This window comes from Anabrus simplex, chromosome 1, assembly GCF_040414725.1.
Source record: "Anabrus simplex isolate iqAnaSimp1 chromosome 1, ASM4041472v1, whole genome shotgun sequence".
In the NCBI taxonomy this organism is placed as follows: Eukaryota; Metazoa; Arthropoda; class Insecta; order Orthoptera; family Tettigoniidae; genus Anabrus; species Anabrus simplex.
This window is the reverse complement of record NC_090265.1, coordinates 634126306-634146559: the sequence shown is the minus strand read 5'-3', so window position 1 is coordinate 634146559 and position 20254 is coordinate 634126306.

Below are 20254 nucleotides of genomic sequence, written 5' to 3'. Positions count from 1 at the left end.
CAATTTGCTTAACGTCGCACCCGCACAGATAGGTCTTATGGCAACGAGAGGGGAGCAAAAGTCTAGGGATTGGGAAGCGGCTGTGGCCTTAAGGTAGGGCCTACAGACCCAGAATTTGCCTGGCGTGAAAATGGGAAAGTTTTGCTGTGGATGTAGGCGATCTGTATGAAAAAGCACCATCAGTTTTAATTTTTCACGCGTGTCCATATCTTTCTGCTTTGCTTCCACCTTCGCTTTTAAGTCCTTCTACAGAATCTTAACTTGTTCTTCACTGCGTTTTCCGTCACTCGAAGCATTGAATTCTTCTGTCACGACTTTCCATGAATTTCTTTTCTTATCCAGCATCTTTATGTTGTGTTTCTTACTTTGCATAGATTGTCATTATCTCTATCATCAGGCATTTATCTTTTTCGCTTACGTTTTTCCCGTTTCCTATCGCACATAAGCTTATCCATTTAGATTTCCTTAAAGAAGATACACAAACACAACACTAATCCGCGAATAACGAACGCTACATCTATAGTAGTAATTAAGAGAGTAAATTGTACTTCAACTCTCCGACGTTACTTCCGGAGTAAATAACTCCCGTAGTAATTTACTTCTGGAGTATGGACTTCTTTAGTAAACGCTACTTTCGTAGTACTTTACTCCAAGATGGTGCACGCCACCCATATAGGGCGTGGTGGCCTGGAGAGGGCGCTCCGTATGTTTCTACCGACCAAGCGCGGCACCAACATCAAACTCTGAGTGATCAGCAGATGTAGAGAAATACGAGACAGTCTTCCATAAGAAGAGCATTGCGGAGTGTTTTTAAATCCCGATTTAAGCGTGCTTCTTATTATTAATTTATTAAAACTATTGAAGATGTTGATAAATGCAATTCCGTAGGAATATTTCCGTTCCTCTTTGTATGAAAAGTGTTAAGTATCATTTTATATGTGTGATATCCTGATGTTTGTGTATAAGTTAAGCGATATGGTGACGTGAATAGATCTCATGTTGTTAACCTATATTACTTGTCTTCTAATTTGGCAAGTTTAATTTTTCACCGTAATATTTTTTTCGAAATAGTTATTTTTTAAATATTTACACAGTGCTGCAAGTAATAAACTCAACAAAATATACCAATAACCTGCATTTCTAATAATGCCGATTTTATGCTGGTTAAGCCTTATAAAGCAAGAAACGTGACCGATAATAGCACAATCGTCCCCATTGCACCAGTAATAATTATGGTCAAATAAACTTTGAAATTACCAATACTTAATGCAGCTGATAACCTCAAGGTTCTATTATTAAAACACAGCTATCACCACCATCGCACTTACTCACAGACATTCAAATGTAGTTTATAGATGTACATTTAGGCATGGTGATAATTATTTTTACAGGACCTAACATCTAGGTTACCAGCCACTATCAGATATGAATAAACACACAAACACACCAAAAGTTGTTCAACTGTTCTAAATGGCCAGGCTGTATCGAACTATAACTGAGTTAGTAAAGCCTAATGAGATGTAACATTCGCAAAACTATCCCTAAAATGTACAATATGATGAAAGACAGGAAGCCATGTAGGCTATAAGTCACAAAACAGCTGCAGCCAGTTAATACACAAAGGTTTGATAGACCACAAAACTATAAATGAGTTAGTTAGGCCTAATAAGATGTACCATGCTGGTCAGGTCAGGAATATCCTGCTACCGTATGTGACAGTAGACGGTACAACCTGGGACTGTCTGCCCGAGGGTCAGGCGGCCATTACCAAACTTGACAACCAGAAGGGGGACCAACGGCGACGGGCGGAGGAGTTCCCCTTTTGGAGGCCAGATGAGGCCTTTGTGCAGGAAATGGCACATGGATTCATCAGAAGTTGGCAGTCAATGGCTACGAAGGCGGAAGAAGGAACCTTGTAAGTACCTCAACGGTGGAGTAGGCAGAGGAACTGCGATCCACAAACTGCTGCCTAGCAGATAGGGAGAGGACCCAAAAGGCTAAGGGAAGGTATCCTAACAGAAAACGGGCTAGTATGACAGCTAAGGGGGCAGCCCCTTCATCATGATAGTTTCCGTAGGTCTAATAACCCACGTGGAGCGAAATTAACTATTCAGAATAACATGAGAGTAACAATCACTATCAATCACTACTGATCTGCATTTAGGGCAGTCGCAGGTGGCAGATTCCCTATCTGTTGTTTTCCTAGCCTTTTCTTAAATGATTGCAAAGAAATTGGAAATTTATTGAACATCTCCCTTGGTAAGTTATTCCAATCCCTAACTCCACTTCTCATAAACGAATATTTGCCCCAATGTGTCCTCTTAAATTCCAACTTTATCTTCATAGTGTGATCTATCCCACTTTTAAAGATACCATCCAAACTTATTCGTCTACTGATGTCCTCCCACGCCATCTCTCCACTGACAGCTCGGAACATACTACTTAGTCGAGCAGCTCGTCTCCTTTCTCCCAAGTCTTCCAAGCCCAAACTTTGCAACATTTCTGTAACGCTACTCTTTTGTCGGAAATCGCCCAGAACAAATCGAGCTGCTTTTCTTTGGATTTTTCCAGTTCCTGAATCAAGTAATCCTGGTAAGGGTTCCATACACTGGAACCATACTCAAGATGAGGTCTCACCAGAGACGAATATGCTCTCTCCTTTACATCCTTACTACAACCCGTAAATACTCTCAAAACCATGTGCAGAGATCTCTACCCTTTATTTACAATCATATTTATGTGATTACCCAAATGAAGATCTTTCCTTATATTTATACCTAGGTACTTACAATGATCCCCAAAGGGAACTTTCACCCCATCAACGCAGTAATTAAAACTGAGAGGACTTTTCCTATTTGTGAAACTCACAACCTGACTTTTATCCCCATTTATCATCATTTCATTGCCTACTGTCCATCTCACAACATTATCGAGGTCATTTTGCAGTTGCTCACAATCTTGTAACTTATTTATTACTCTGTACAGAATAACATCATCTGTGAAAAGCCTTATCTCTGATTCCACTCCTTTACACATATCATTGATATATATAATACATAAAAGTCCAATAATACTGCCTTGCGGAATTCCCCTCTTAATTATTACAGGGAGAGATAAAGCTTCACCTACTCTAATTCTCTGAGTTCTGTTTTCTAGAAATAGAGCCACCCATTCATTCACTCTTTTGTCAAGTCCAATTGCACTCATTTTTGCCAGTAGTTTCCCATGATCTACCCTATCAAATGCCTTAGATAAGTCAATCGCAATATAGTCCAACTGACCTCCTGAATCCAGGATATCTGCTATATCTTGCTGGAATCCTACAAGTTGGGCTTCAGTGGAATAACCTTTCCTAAACCCAAACTGCCTTCTGTCAAGCCAATTATTAATTTTGCAAACATGTCTTATATAATCATAAAGAATGCTTTCCCAAAGCTTACATAGAATGCATGTCAAACTGACTGGCCTGTAATTTTCAGCTTTATGCCTATCACCCTTTCCTTTATATACAGGTGCTACTATAGCAACTCTCCATTCATTTCGTAAAGTTCCTTCATGCAAACAAAAATCAAACAAGTACTTCAGATATGGTACTATATCCCAACCCATTGTCTTTTGTATATCCTCCGAAACAATATAAATTCCTGCTGCTTTTCTAGTTTTCAACATTTGTATCTTACTGTAAATGTCATTGCTGTCACAGATAAATTTTAATACTTCTTTAGTATTAGTCACCTCCTCTATCTGGGCATTATCCTTGTAACCAACAATCATTACTGCTGACTGAATACTTCTGCCTTTTGAAGATCCTTGCATACACACTCCCCTTGTACATTAATTATTCCTGGAATGTCCTTCTTGGAACCTGTTTCTGCCTTAAAGTACCTATACATACTCTTCCATTTTTCACTAAAATTAGTGTGGCCACCAATTATTCTTGCCATCATGTTATCCTTAGCTGACTTCTTTGCTAGATTCAATTTCCTAATAAGTTCCTTCAATTTCTCCTTACTTCCACAGCCATTTCTAACTCTATTTCTTTCCAACCTACACCTCCTTCTTAGTCTCTTTACTTCCCTGTTATAATATAGTGGATGTTTAGCATTCCTTACAACCTTTAAAGGTACAAAACTATTTTTACATTCCTCAAATATTGCTTTAAACCCATCCCAGAGTCTGTTTACATTTTTATTTACCGTTTTCCACCGATCATAATTGCTTATTATAAACCCCCTCATTCCTGTTTTATCAGCCATATGGTACTGCCTAACAGACATAATTTTAATCTCTTCCTTTCTTTCACATTTATTTTTAATTACCACAAAAACAGCTTCGTGATCACTAATACCATCTATTACTTCGGTTTCTCTATAGAGATCATCTGGTTTTACCAGCACAACATCCAGAATATTCTTCTCTCTAGTTGGTTCCATCGCTTTCTGAATCAGGTGCCCTTCCCATATTAACTTATTTGCCATTTGTTGGTCATGCTTCCTGTCGTTCGCATTACCTTCCCAATTGACATTTGGTAAATTGAGATCACCCGCTACGATCACATTCCTTTCCTTATCGTTTCCCACATAGCTGATTATCTTATCAAATAATTCTGAATCACCATCTGCGCTACCCTTTCCTGGTCTGTACACTCCAAAGACATCTAGTAGCCTATTATCTTTAGAAATGAGCCTTACACCTAGAATTTCGTGCTTGCTATCTTTAACTTTTTCGTAGCTTACAAATTCTTCTGTCACGAGAATGAATACTCCCCCTCCTACCTTTCCTATCCTATCTCTACGAGACACCCTCCTGTTCCGTGAGAAAATTTCTGCATCAATTATATCATTTCTCAGCCATGATTCAACTCCTATTACAATATCTGGTAAGAATATATCTATTAAATTACTTAATTCTATTCCTTTCTTTACAACACTTCTACAGTTGAGCACTAACAGTTTTATGTCATCCCTACTTGATTTCCATTTCCCTGTTCCCTTAACACCGCTTAACACCCTTAACAACGGATAAGAAGGGAACAACCTGGCGCGAAAAGGTATATGAGAATTGGTACTTGGAATGTGACCTCGCTGTCAGGGAAGGAGGTAGAAGTAGTCGAAGAAATGGAAAAGTACAAGCTTACCATACTGGGAGTCAGTGAAACTAAGGGAAAAGGTAATGGCCAAATAAATTTGGAAAAGGGACATGTAATGAGATACTCTAGGAGTCAGCAGGAATGGACGGGCAAAAGCAGGAGTGGCCTTCATTATGTCCGAAGCAGTGGAAAACAATTGACAGGATGGGAACCTATTAACTCCAAGCTTATAATAGTTGAAGTGGAACTAGAAGAAAGTATTACGCTAGTGCAGATCTATGCCCCCACTGAAGATATGCAAGAAGTAGGTAAGGAGCAATTTTACGTTCAAATGCAATAAGCTATAGACAAAGCCAAGGTAAGAAGTAGACATGTTATTACACTGACTGACAGAGCAAATGCAACACCAAGAAGGAGTGGTTCGAAAGGGATGAAAGTTGGGGAAAAAACAGAGACGGCACGGACGAATAATTGATGTTTATTTCAAACCGATATGCAGGTTACACAATGCGCACGGCATCGACTCAGTAGGATGTAGGACCACCGCGAGCGGCGATGCACGCAGAAACACGTCGAGGTACAGAGTCAATAAGAGTGCGGATGGTGTCCTGAGGGATGGTTCTCCATTCTCTGTCAACCATTTGCCACAGTTGGTCGTCCGTACGAGGCTGGGGCAGAGTTTGCAAACGGCGTCCAATGAGATCCCACACGTGTTCGATTGGTGAGAGATCCGGAGAGTACGCTGGCCACGGAAGCATCTGTACACCTCGTAGAGCCTGTTGGGAGATGCGAGCAGTGTGTGGGCGGGCATTATCCTGCTGAAACAGAGCATTGGGCAGCCCCTGAAGGTACGGGAGTGCCACCGGCCGCAGCACATGCTGCACGTAGCGGTGGGCATTTAACGTGCCTTGAATACGCACTAGAGGTGACGTGGAATCATACGCAATAGCGCCCCAAACTATGATGCCGCGTTGTCTAGCGGTAGGGCGCTCCACAGTTACTGCCGGATTTGACCTTTCTCCACGCCGACGCCACACTCGTCAGCGGTGACTATCACTGACAGAACAGAAGCGTGACTCATCGGAGAACACGACGTTCCGCCATTCCCTCATCCAAGTCGCTCTAGCCCGGCACCATGCCAGGCGTGCACGTCTATGCTGTGGAGTCAATGGTAGTCTTCTGAGCGGACGCCGGGGGTGCAGGCCTCCTTCAACCAATCGACGGGAAATTGTTCTGGTCGATATTGGAACAGCCAGGGTGTCTTGCACATGCTGAAGAATGGCGGTTGACGTGGCGTGCGGGGCTGCCACCGCTTGGCGGCGGATGCGCCGATCCTCGCGTGCTGACGTCACTCGGGCTGCGCCTGGACCCCTCGCACGTGCCACATGTCCCTGCGCCAACCATCTTCGCCACAGGCGCTGCACCGTGGACACATCCCTATGGGTATCGGCTGCGATTTGACGAAGCGACCAACCTGCCCTTCTCAGCCCGATCACCATACCCCTCGTAAAGTCGTCTGTCTGCTGGAAATGCCTCCGTTGACGGCGGCCTGGCATTCTTAGCTATACACGTGTCCTGTGGCACACGACAACACGTTCTACAATGACTGTCGGCTGAGAAATCACGGTACGAAGTGGGCCATTTACCAACGCCGTGTCCCATTTATCGTTCGCTACGTGCGCTGCACAGCGGCGCATTTCACATCATGAGCATACCTCAGTGACGTCAGTCTACCCTGCAATTGGCATAAAGTTCTGACCACTCCTTCTTGGTGTTGCATTTGCTCTGTCAGTCAGTGTACTATGAGTTGCAGTACACTGCACGTATATAAAAGACACCACTTTCAAACTTGCTTTTTATCCGCGAATTTCTGCGGCCACAAAAGTCACTATTTTTCAAGAATGATGACGTCTACACATGGTAGATTGCCTGACTGTGCTGTTTTGAACCTTTCTTCTCTCATTTCGAAGTTATTCGCGATCACGAATAATAAACAATCGGCTTTTAGCAACGGCTGATGCACAACGGCTGGTAGGGCTGCATGCGGTACTGGATCGTGACGTTACAGCGCGCCGCTTACGTCAGAGGCCGTTTCACTCGCCTTGCGGAAAAGCACATTTGAACATTTTTTCAATGGTAGAAAGCAAGGCAACTTACCTATTGTAATACGTTTACGTACTATTTCATTGGTGTACTTTTCAAAAAAAATATTTTTGATAATTATGCATGTTCCCTATTCAGATGGCCTTCAAAAAGGCGCTCAGTTTAAATGCAACGAACGGATGTACCTCCGATATATATATTGTTTTAGGAAGTTATATTTTTCAAATTGAGCAATGCCTATTGTCATTAACAAGATAGTATAAGTTAGAAGTCCATGGTGTGTTTTCTGAGAATTCTATTACAAGTAGTTTACGAGCTATCGTAGTTTGAAAATTGCAAATACCGTTAGTTTTCTGTTCCATTCAACTGCTTAGTTACGATGCAATGATGTTATTTTCTTTCTTCACAGTATACTGATCAAATTGAGACATCCTTTTCAGTTACTTTTTGATACTTCGAAGAGAAGGACGTGATGAAAAAATGGTATTTAACATAAAGTTGGGACGACAAACGTATGCTATGGTGACAGCAAAGAAAACGGCATTCGTTCGGTCTTCATGTACCTCGCTTGCCCAGCAGATGTTAATTTATCAGGGTAGGGGGCTTTAAAACGGAAGTGATCAATCCCTAACAGAAATTCTCACAGCCTTATCGTCAATGGCCCCTTATTCCAGTAGAAGTTAGTCTTTTTTCAGTTAAGATAATTCGCATGAGCTTTGATCGCGATTGGGAAGACTTGTAATCTGATTTGCATCATTCATTCATACTTATGAAGTGTATTGTTTTTCATTTAGCTTCAAGCAATGATGCGGAGGCCGTTGGAGTCAAATTTTAAAATTAACGCACAAGAAGATCTTGGTTTAAATCTACCAACGCACGTAAACGGTTCTCAACCGAGCACCAGTAGCAGTGCTTGTAGTAGTACTGATTCCGTGCACACGACTGATAGACAACCAAGTAATAGTTATGTTATTTTGTTTCACGTCCAAGTAACTACTTTTACGGTTTTCGGAGACGCCGAGGTGCCGGAATTTAGTCCCGAAGTAGTTCTTTTATGTGCCCGTAAATATACCAACACGGGGCTGACGTATTTGAGCACCTTCAAATTCCATCAGACTGAGCCAGGATCGAACCTGCCAATTTGGGGTTAGAAGGCCAGCGACTCCTCCACCTGAGCCTCAACCAAGTAATAGTAGTGCCAGTAGACCTGCGAAGAAAAAAAGGTGACAAAAACACTAAGTACTTTTAAGCAAAGTCAACGGCTAGTATGTAACGCATACTAATACCATACAAAGCACAAAGTACAACGTAGCAAAGGTTATATTTCGGAGACAGCGAGGTATAGTCTTTAACAAAGGTACGTCATCAACCGTACAGTAACTGTTAAAACATTTGAAAAGTGTGTGTTGCCTCCCTTAAAATATCCTCTACGGCAGCTTTTAATAAAACTTGGGTTTTGTTACCGAATTCTGAGGGAAAAGCAGACTGTAATGGAATCTGCTAGAATAGGGATGCAGAGTTGTCTATCTATATGAACCTTGCTACGTTAGTCATGACATTGTGATGCAAGGATGGGATGAAGCAACTTGTAACTGCATACTGCAGGTATCAATATCTCGAAACAAGCATATTATGGTATTGCATGCAGATAGCCGCGAGTCTTCATTTGTCGGCTAAAAGTGGAGACTTACAGCCTTGAGAAAATCACAGTTTCAGTTTACGAAAACTGGATTAGGTCCCATTTTCTAGAGACCCAAGCACGTGGCCGAAGATGAGCAATAGTGATGGGCAACAAAAACAATGATTGCCGGCAGCAGATTCGCTTTCCTTCCATGAACAGCAATATTAAGGACATTATTAAGTTTATCGTGTACAATTACATTCCCGTGCCAAAACATATACCCATCAAGTTAGGTATTTTATGTTGCAGGAAATCAAATGGGAAATTATCACTCAAATGTACGCTTTAGATGAGAGTGCAGCCGCATGCGGAGAAGAAATATTGTGAATCCCTCCATATCACTGTATTTTAAATGCCATACAAATGAATTGGTCTCAACTAACGCGGTATGTTACGAACAATGACGTTATCCTAACTTTGAGTGCTTGCATGTCAACTTCTGCGCGAGGGTGCCGGAACAATTGGTCCCGAGAGCTGGTCCGAACTTTTGCGTAATTCTCACTATTTCTCGGTTACACATTATTGTTCATCCGAAACCGGGAGTGGCACTGTGGCTGAAGACTCATGTAATCATTCCTTGACGATAACCTTTCTCATTTTCTGGTCTATCGAAAAGAGTAAAATGGCTCTTTATTCAAATCATTTAAACCAACTTGAAAATATATGACAGCCTGTTAAACAGTCCATTAAATGTATGCCCCTTATTATCCTCCAATCGAAAATGTGTACATGAGAAAAATGTTTACAAATTGATTTCCAGTAAGTCTAGTAGATGTCCATTTAAGATTTGTCTTGCATATTTTTGGGAGGGTAAAATCACTGTTTTTACTTCCTATTGCAACCTTACCAATTAGTAAACCAAACATTCAAAAGAAAAGCACAAACATCAAGAAGAAAACAAGCACAATACTTATCAAAAGGCAGTAGCATAAAATATGAAGCGTGGAGAGCAAAAGCGAGAATAAAAAGGCCAGGGTCTTACATAACTTTGACAGGTTGCCAGGTAAATATTGCTAGCTACTAAATGACACACCAGATAAATTTGAAATGAAGAACATTTACTAAGCAAATGTAATTTGAAAATGGTATAAAATAAGAACAATAAAATATATATATATATATATTTCTTTTTCTAAAATTTAAAAATTCAATCAAACTAGATGAGAAAAACAGTGTTTTAAAATAAAGTAGAAATTAAGGAGAAATGATGCTCACATTAACATAGGCTTCCGCCGAAATTAAGGTTTGAAAATTCATTAATAACTCATTACCTTACATGCAGAAAATAATAGTATTTAAAAATTGGTTGCAACCGATATGCGGGCCCGCGATATAAAATCACTTTAAAATTGAAATTTGCTACACTACTAAAATACTAAATTACAAGACGCACACACGGACACACGAAAAAGAAGAAAAATTAGTGGCTCCAACCGCGAATAAACATTACTCCAAAGAAACGAGCTAGATGAAAACACAATAAAATAATAGCGCACTGCAACCCCAACAAAATGAAGTATATTAAAGGAAATTTACAAATAACGGTGCGCTCATAAAAATAATTAAAGAACACTGAAGCACCCAACAGAAGCTACCCGTTACCTACGCGAAGCCAAGATCCCATAATAATCATCAAAGCCACCCAAAAATTAGCGTATCATCAGATTAGATAAGAAGGGATGACATGACGTAATAAAGACAAAAGCAAGGAACACAAACAATGGGACAAAAGATAATAAGACAACGAAAGAAAACTCCCATTATTAAACTTAATTTTGACCAGCAAATTTCAATTTTAAGATTTTAAGTTATTAAAATAATAATAATAATAATAATAATAATAATAATAATAATAATAATAATAATAATAATAATAATAATAATAATAATTTATCCAAGAGGTGATAGTACCAGTTTACATTAGCTTTAGTTAATCAATTTACCTGCAGTTTACATACTCTAGAACAGAGGGGGCCGTGGAATGCGCTACGATGCGAATATGAGGTGTCATAAATTAAGGCCCGTAACAATGCAATAATAATCACGTACAGATAATCAGCCACGAAGGCAATCGGACAAAAATCAGACAGCAAATACCACAGACCAGGAAAAAATTAAGGGAGAAAACACGCACCGAAATGAATTACAAAAGAATAAAAGTAATAATAATAATAATAATAATAATAATAATAATAATAATAATAATAATAATAATAATAAGATTCATCATCATAATGAACATCAAGAAACACAGTTGGCGATAATGCACACCGACAAAAACGTAAGATAAAATCACTTACACAAAATATCACCTCATAGATGCATAACTAGCGATCCCGAGCTCCCTACATTACATTAAATTTTCTTTTTCCAACGGATTCAGTTCAAATATATATCAAATTTTGCTTACAAGGTTACACTATACCAAAATTGTCGTTTATAATGTTGCTCATGTCCACGATGAAATTACTCACACTAGTGCCTGAACGAACGGGATCCCTTCAATAAATTATAATTTTCAGTACTTACTTGGAGTTAAGCTATCCAACTTACGAGACACTTGAAACTTTTCATACCGATAGCGGTTAACTCACTGCACCAAGTTTACATGTTACATTAAGAAAATATTACGGTTGGAGCACACTGGATAACTTTCAAAAAATAACAGGGCCTAGCCCTAACATTATGGTTTAACCGCCGGAGTCCGGCTCCATAGTAATTGCTTTCCCTTCTTGCCAAGCCGTCCGCTTGGGAGCTTCACACAACACAGCCATCTTGGAGAGTCGCGGCAGGCAGACTACTGCAGACTACCGAGCTCACACCGAGCTAGGCGAGTAGCCAGTCCCATAATTCAATGCGTGCACCGCGAAGGTGCGCATAAGTTACAAAATGATAATTCAGCGCATCAGATCGTCCAGTCAAATGCCTGACAATAATGGATAAATAACTTGAATTAAATTGGTCTGGTAACTTCCACAGTTAGGAAACCGTTCCAACAATGGCCGATAATACAGATAACGTCTGGATACACAAGTCGACATGACAGATGAATAAATAAATACTCTTAGATGCTTTGATGTAATAATTCAGTTATGTCCAGTAAATATTAGTTCCCATTTTCACATTACACCTATAAACCAGCAAACCAACCCGGGATTTAGAAATAATTAGAAATAATAATATCCCAAATACCTACTCAAAGATAGATATAAAGTATGGTAGAAATACAAAGAGTAGTTTCCCAGTTATACGAACTCAACAAACGGTCGAAGAAACAAATCGACAAAAAAGCTAAACATGGTCCGAAGATAGACTGAAAACAGTACTTTGAATTTTTGCCACTCCCGTCCTCAAAATATGCCAGACTCAGCGGTAAGAACGCGTGGTAACCGTTCGTAAAGAAAAATGGGAGATGAAAAAAGAACTAACCTCATAAATGAAGTAAATACCATATGTTTATGTACTGGATAACGGATACATAACCACGTGAATAAGAAACAGAAAATAGGGGCAAAAAGGATTTATTAAACTAAAGGCATAATATATTAATGCTACGTTAACAACAACATCAAGAAAAACACAAACGAAGCCAAATGGTCATCATAAAACAAGAACGTGCCGTCATTAGGCAAAAATTACAATAAAGCGGTCCTCGGCCCGAATGAAACAAAACATATGCCTTTGGAGTGACTTGGGAAGATTACATTACGACATTGGATCGACGCAAACTACATTCTCTATGTATTAATCCCGTTTGGGATTCGATCGTTAAACCATCCTTAAATATCCGCGGTAGTAAGTTAACCACACTAGCATTTTATCCATTATTTACATATACACAACATTAATAACTGATATAAAAACATTAATCAAGGCTAGTCCAAGGCTTGTCTTGACTTATCTCTAACACAGACTCAAACGTACGGGCCGTCCGTACTCAAATTGAATAGTACAGAAGCCAACAACCAATTTTTAGCTTTCGAACTAATTAAAGATTAAATTATACAACGCAGGTAACATTGACACACATATCAAAGAATAAAAAACAAACAAAAGAAAAATAAATAGAACATTAAAACAGCAATAGGAAACTGAACGAAAAATACATGCAAATAAAGTGACACGTACGGGAATCTGGAATTAAACACGTAAATATACACACTTCTTCTTATTGGGATCAGAAATCAATAAGACTTAGGCGCAGGGGTTGTATCACCAAGTAACAAGCGGAGCCGTGTCACCAACGTCACTCTCCATGTGATCGGAATAGCTGTGGGCTAGAAAAATGTCTCCCTGTTTGGCAATGGAATGCAGGCTTTACGGGACCGGGCAAACTACTTTCTGAGAACGACCTTCACGAGAAAAAGGGACTGGCCGTTTCTTTCAACTACTCTCGGCAAGTGGGCTAACGTTGTCTGTCAAAATGCTGCACTTTCACTAACTTGATACCCACATTTCCTTGCCATATCTTCGCAGCTACAATCACTGCTAACATCACGCAAAATAAACCGCGTTCTCAGTTCCTTACAACATTCTGTTTCACGTCGAGAAAATAAGGCCTCAAGCTTCTTTCATTTAAATATACGCAGCACCATTCATGACTCTAAGGCAAATTCTGCCCATTCACTTGGCAGTACATGGGCTCATTTCTCCCATATATTCTTTAATTTGGGCACATATAGCCTTCTTTAAGTAACGCTGTCTTCAAATACTCCTCCTTTTAATCATGTATCACTACATCCAGGCTCCTCGTGCCTTCCTCTAATCTCTAATCTCTCTAATATCCCCTGTACTTTAGTGGACAACTGGCTTCATTAACGTCAGATACGTAGTTTGTTCTTCCCGAATAACCAGCCTTCTTTGCATAACAATAAGACTCTATCTAGGCAACGTAGAGAGACTCCTCGGTCTCTGCTTCATAATCACGCCTAAAACAGGCTCCATGCATCAAAAGTAAAAATTTGCACTGCTACTATGAACACATAAACCCAAATGAATACTAATGGCGCGCAGCGTATAAAAATTGACTTTACCTCTCATCTCGATCTATATCACACACATAATGGAATACACTAAACAAGAAGGATATACACTCCTACATCTATCCTAATAATCCCTTATTCCCACCTAACTAAAAAAATGAACAAAAGGCTCGAACATGCAGACAGCCCTGAACAACATTTACGTTACATGAAATAAAACACAAATCAGTGCTAATCTGGCTGATATTTAACAGTAAACCATGTATTTACAAATGATTTTTACTATTGTGAAAACTACTCCCCCAGCCATGCTTAAAATTTGGACAGATGGAACTTAGCTTGTGTTGATCTCAGCATTCGTGGCGCTCACATAACCGAAAATAACACAACGGCTTAGGCCATCATTATGACAAACTACAGCATGCTAGTAGTCAATCTGTTGATCCTCGGTGAGATCATCATTGTCCTGGGTATATAGAGCTCATGCAATACAGATGGTGTTAGATATCTCATCTTCTCCGCTAGTAGTACACGTACATATAGGTACTGTCCTTAATGTTTGGCTGTCAATTCGCTATAGCCTGTGTACGAATATTTGTTCGATTCGCGCACCATTAAATTAAGGACTCAAGCCCAGGCACAATCAGTTCTTTTCGCGGTAATATAACGATACGCATACGTTCTTCACGAAACCACGAAACGCGAACCGATACAGTTTACAGGAATACAATGAAGTTAAATCAGTCTGCGGGGATTTTTGCGTGGATAATTTACACCGTTCATACCCCCTTTTGGATAGTTAGATAACTTATGCGCCAATCCGCACCTTGGTGTTACTTTAATGATTGTCACGGGTAGAGGTAATTACCTTAACACAATTAAACTGATATGACTCCCGAATCCTAAAGGTTTACTTAGCTTTAGAATTGTGCATTTAAAGCCACAGTCGCAAATGATAATACTCGCATATAGCAACTGGCTATGTTCAAATATCACCATAATAAAGCGTATTTAGCAAAATACAGCGGCTGTTAGCGAACAAATATCACTGACGAACAGAACAGGATTGAATGAGCTCTTCCCTCTCCTTGTTCTTTTCAAGACTCACTCATATCCATTTGAAACCGTGGAGGCCCCATGAGTGAATAGGATGTCGGTTGAACCGCTGCTTGAGTTGAAATCTCGAGCCGTTGAAAGTGCAAAATCTTTCTAATAATTTCAAGTAATCAATATTTTCATATACAGGCATTGGAAAATTCATGTCTGACACTCTGAACATAGCAGAACTCTGGAATAGCGGAGCGATGACGGATTCTTCTCGTAATATCTTACTGGTTCCAGTCCTGCAGTGAACAAAGTTGGTTATACTAATATCGTTGTTCTGTGACTCCCAGTCACCCCATACTCCTCCTACCATCTTGAGATTGGCGGAGTTCGAACTCGCGGAAAAAAGCGATAAAACGCCTCTCCCCAGCGACTTCGTTCAAATATAAAGATTCGTTGATACAAGCTAGGTACATGCTGGTCTCTTACATTAGCGTGGCCCAGTATTCAACCGTCCTCTAATGGCCTCCCGTACAATGCTATGTTATGAAATAAGCCCACAGTGTTATGCATTATCTAATATTTTCACACCAGGCAAATGCTGGGGCTGTACCTTAATTAAGGCCACGGCCGCTTCCTTCCAACTCCTAGGCCTTTCCTATCCCATCGTCGCCATAAGACCTATCTGTGTCGGTGCGACGTAAAGCCCCTAGCATTATCTAATATTATATACCTGGAGCATATAATGATATGGTTCAAAGTATTACCGCCCTTATTAATACCCGTATCGAAATGGTGCACATGAGAAAAATTTTAGAATTGTTTTCCATTAAGACAGGCAAATTTCCATTAAGTTTAGTTGTGTATACTTTTGTGGGAGGAGTGTAAAATCACTGTTTCGGTTTCGTATAAACTCCCAGTGAATTCAGGTATTTATACCTACCCAAGGACAGGTGTTACATGGGGCTAGGGGAATGTTATTGACTGCAGTGGCCGCATATGGGATGCTAACTGTGCAGTGAACGGTTGAATGATTGTTATAGTCGAGGCATCGCTCACACCGATGGATTGTGGCGATGAGGCACGGGATGGGTCCACTTTGTCGTGATGTCGGTCGATGGAGACTCCGTTGGCCAATACGCGGTCTACGTCTTCGACTGATGGTAGAGGTGGTGAGATCCTATGACAGTGGTGAGCAGATGGGCAGCAGCGCCTCCGTTGACCTGGATGATGACTCTTGCGGTAATTCTTGGGATATCTGCGATGTTCTCCCGACGCATGTTGAATCTGTGTAGAGTGGAGAATATGGCGTGGGGGACTGGAAGTTGGGGGAGGAATGGGAGAGTAAAAAATAAAAAAGAGTGTGTGCCTGAAGGAGTAGGTTGGAGGAAACGGAAGTGGTCGATAAGCGTATAGTGACGGATATAGCGAAAAATGCGAACTGGGAAGGAGTGGTGGTGAGTACCCCCACAGGTGGATTCTAAATATCAAGTTTGGTCGAAATACACTGAATGAAAGAGCAAATGCAACACCAAGAAGGAGTGGTCAGAACTTTATGCCAATTGCAGGGTAGACTGACGTCACTGAGGTATGCTCATGATGTGAAATGCGCCGCTGTGCTGCGCACGTAGCGAACGATAAATGGGACACGGCGTTGGCGAATGGCCCACTTCGTACCGTGATTTCTCAGCCGACAGTCATTGTAGAACGTGTTGTCGTGTGCCACAAGACACGTGTATAGCTAAGAATGCCAGGCCACCGTCAACGGAGGCATTTCCAGCAGACAGACGACTTTACGAGGGGTATGGTGATCGGGCTGAGAAGGGCAGGTTGGTCGCTTCGTCAAATCGCAGCCGATACCCATAGGGATGTGTCCACGGTGCAGCGCCTGTGGCGAAGATGGTTGGCGCAGGGACATGTGGCACGTGCGAGGGGTCCAGGCGCAGCCCGAGTGACGTCAGCACGCGAGGATCGGCGCATCCGTCGCCAAGCGGTGGCAACCCCGCACGCCACGTCAACCGCCATTCTTCAGCATGTGCAAGACACCCTGGCTGTTCCAATATCGACCAGAACAATTTCCCGTCGATTGGTTGAAGGAGGCCTGCACCCCCGGCGTCCGCTCAGAAGACTACCATTGACTCCACAGCATAGACGTGCACGCCTGGCATGGTGCCGGGCTAGAGCGACTTGGATGAGGGAATGGCGGAACGTCGTGTTCTCCGATGAGTCACGCTTCTGTTCTGTCAGTGATAGTCACCGCAGACGAGTGTGGCGTCGGCGTGGAGAAAGGTCAAATCCGGCAGTAACTGTGGAGCGCCCTACCGCTAGACAACGCGGCATCATGGTTTGGGGCGCTATTGCGTATGATTCCACGTCACCTCTAGTGCGTATTCAAGGCACGTTAAATGCCCACCGCTACGTGCAGCATGTGCTGCATCCGGTGGCACTCCCGTACCTTCAGGGGCTGCCCAATGCTCTGTTTCAGCAGGATAATGCCCGCCCACACACTGCTCGCATCTCCCAACAGGCTCTACGAGGTGTACAGATGCTTCCGTGGCCAGCGTACTCTCCGGATCTCTCACCAATCGAACACGTGTGGGATCTCATTGGACGCCGTTTGCAAACTCTGCCCCAGCCTCGTACGGACGACCAACTGTGGCAAATGGTTGACAGAGAATGGAGAACCATCCCTCAGGACACCATCCGCACTCTTATTGACTCTGTACCTCGACGTGTTTCTGCGTGCATCGCCGCTCGCGGTGGTCCTACATCCTACTGAGTCGATGCCGTGCGCATTGTGTAACCTGCATATCGGTTTGAAATAAACATCAATTATTCGTCCGTGCCGTCTCTGTTTTTCCCCCAACTTTCATCCCTTTCGAACCACTCCTCCTTGGTGTTGCATTTGCTCTGTCTGTCAGTCAGTGTATATCCAATAGTTTTCATGTTATAAGAACTACGGTAAGCAAAAATAAACTGACAAACAAACAAACAAACAAACAAACAAACAAACAAACAAACAAACAAACAAACAAACAAACAAACAAATAGACAGATACCAAAGCTGAAAATTATGCAGATGGTCATTATTACACCTGAAAAAGATAGCTGAATGAAAATTTCGCCAAAATAGTCACTCTACTAACACACGGTCTTAACAATTTTATTTATACAGATGAGGGTTGTCGTCCCCCTGTGGGTGGGGGCGGTAGAATAACACCCACGGTATCCCCTGCCTGTCGTAAGAGGCGACTAAAAGGGGCCCCAGGGGCTCTGAACTTTGGAGCGTGGGTTGGCGACCACGGGGCCCTTAGCTGAGTCCTGGTCTTGCTTCCACTTACTTGTGCCAGGCTCCTCACTTTCATCTATCCTATCCGACCTCCCTTGGTCAACCCTTGTTCTTTTCCGACCCCGACGCTATTAGGTTTGCGAGGGCTAGGGAGTCCTTCATTTTCACTCCCTTCGTGGCCCTTGTCTTCCTTTGGCCGATATCTTCATTTTTCGAAGTGTCGGATCCCTTCCATTTTTCTGTCTGATTAGTGTTATATAGAGGATGGTTGCCTAGTTGTACTTCCTCTTAAAACAATATCACCACCACCACTTAGCTGAGTCCTGGCATTGCTTCCACTTACTTGTGCAAGGCTCCTCACCTTCATCTATCCTATCCGACCTCTCTTGGTCAGCCCCAGGGGCTCTGAACTTGGGAGCGTGGGTTGGCGACCACGGGGCCCTCAGCTGAGTCCTGGCATTGCTTCCACTTACTTGTGCCAGGCTCCTCACTTTCATCTATCCTATCCGACCTCACTTGGTCAACTCTTGTTCTTTTCCGACCCCGACGCTATTAGGTTTGCGAGGGCTAGGGAGTCTTTCCTTTTTACGCCCTTCTCCCCCTGTGGGTGGGGGCGGTAGAATAACACACACGGTATCCCCTGCCTGTCGTAAGAGGCGACTAAAAGGGGCCTCAGGGGCTCTGAACTTTGGAGCGTGGGTTGGCGACCATCGGGCCTTTAGCTGAGTCCTGGCATTGCTTCCACTTACTTGTGCCAGGCTCCTCACTTTCGTCTATCCTATCCGACCTCCCTTGGTCAACTCTTGTTCTTTTCCGACCCCGACGCTATTAGGTTTGCGAGGGCTAGGGAGTCTTTCATTTTCACGCCCTTCGTGGCCCTTGTCTTCCTTTGGCCGATATCTTCATTTTTCGAAGTGTCGGACCCCTTCCATATTTTCCCTCTGATTAGTGTTATAAAGAGGATGGTTGCCTAGTTGTACTTCCTCTTAAAACAATAATCACCACCACCACCTGAGGGTTGTCGGCCGCAGTGGCGTATACAGAAGGTTACCATGGCTATCGGTGAAGTCTAAACCACAAATGAGAACGATGGAAAAGTAAAGCACATTATAATGTAAGCATCTGACGCATTGTTTTACGTTCAAAACATAAAAGCAATGAGAAATAATGTCGCTCGTATTTCTGAGTGTAAGGCATCGGAGACCGACATTGCAGTTCGGGCGCTATACCCCTCTCCCCGCGACTCTCCTCACGCGGTTTGCTGCTATATGTCAGTTGGGAGCGGGGGCGGGGGGAGGTAGGCGGGCAAGGCTTCCCTCCGCCAGTTCGCCACTGCTAACGAGAAAGAGAGAGCGATTGCAACCATGTGTTTCTTATCATATAATACTTCCTCACCTCATACTTCTGACTTAATTATATGGATAACAGAGTGCTGGTATTTCACTCCTCTCTACTTCTACACCTTTGTAGGAAGACACTGCAATGTCTGTTGTTATAGGAGAAATATAATTTTATGAAATTATGAAATTATATCTTTCATGTTTAGTATTATCTTTTGTAGTTTGGAATCGAACCCGTTCTCATGGGTCGGACACCAACATTAATCTACCGAAAAAGTTAATAAACCAGTGAACGGGCACGACCGTTTGTAACGCTGTAAAATTATACATCTTAATTTGATGATGATAATAATAATTATAATAATGACAACAATAATAATATTGCATAGCCTGATGGGGACCTAATGTAAGTAGGGCCTTTTCCGTTCTTGATCCGGATTGCCTTTTTAGCTGGGATGCCTTCTGCGTTGAGCTCTGTGTTCTGCGATGACAGTTTCTTCAGAAATAGAGAGGTCTGCACCTCGTATAACACAGCTGAGGTGTTTATAGCGCGGAGGTAGAGATTTAATAGTTGAGTGTGGAAGAGGATGGAAGGGGGTGCTTCATCCTAGATGGTGAGATCCTATGACAGTGGTGAGCAGATGGGCAGCAGCGTCTCCGTTGACCAGGATGATGACTCTTGTAGTAGTTCTTGGGATATCTGCGATGTTCTCCCGACGCATGTTG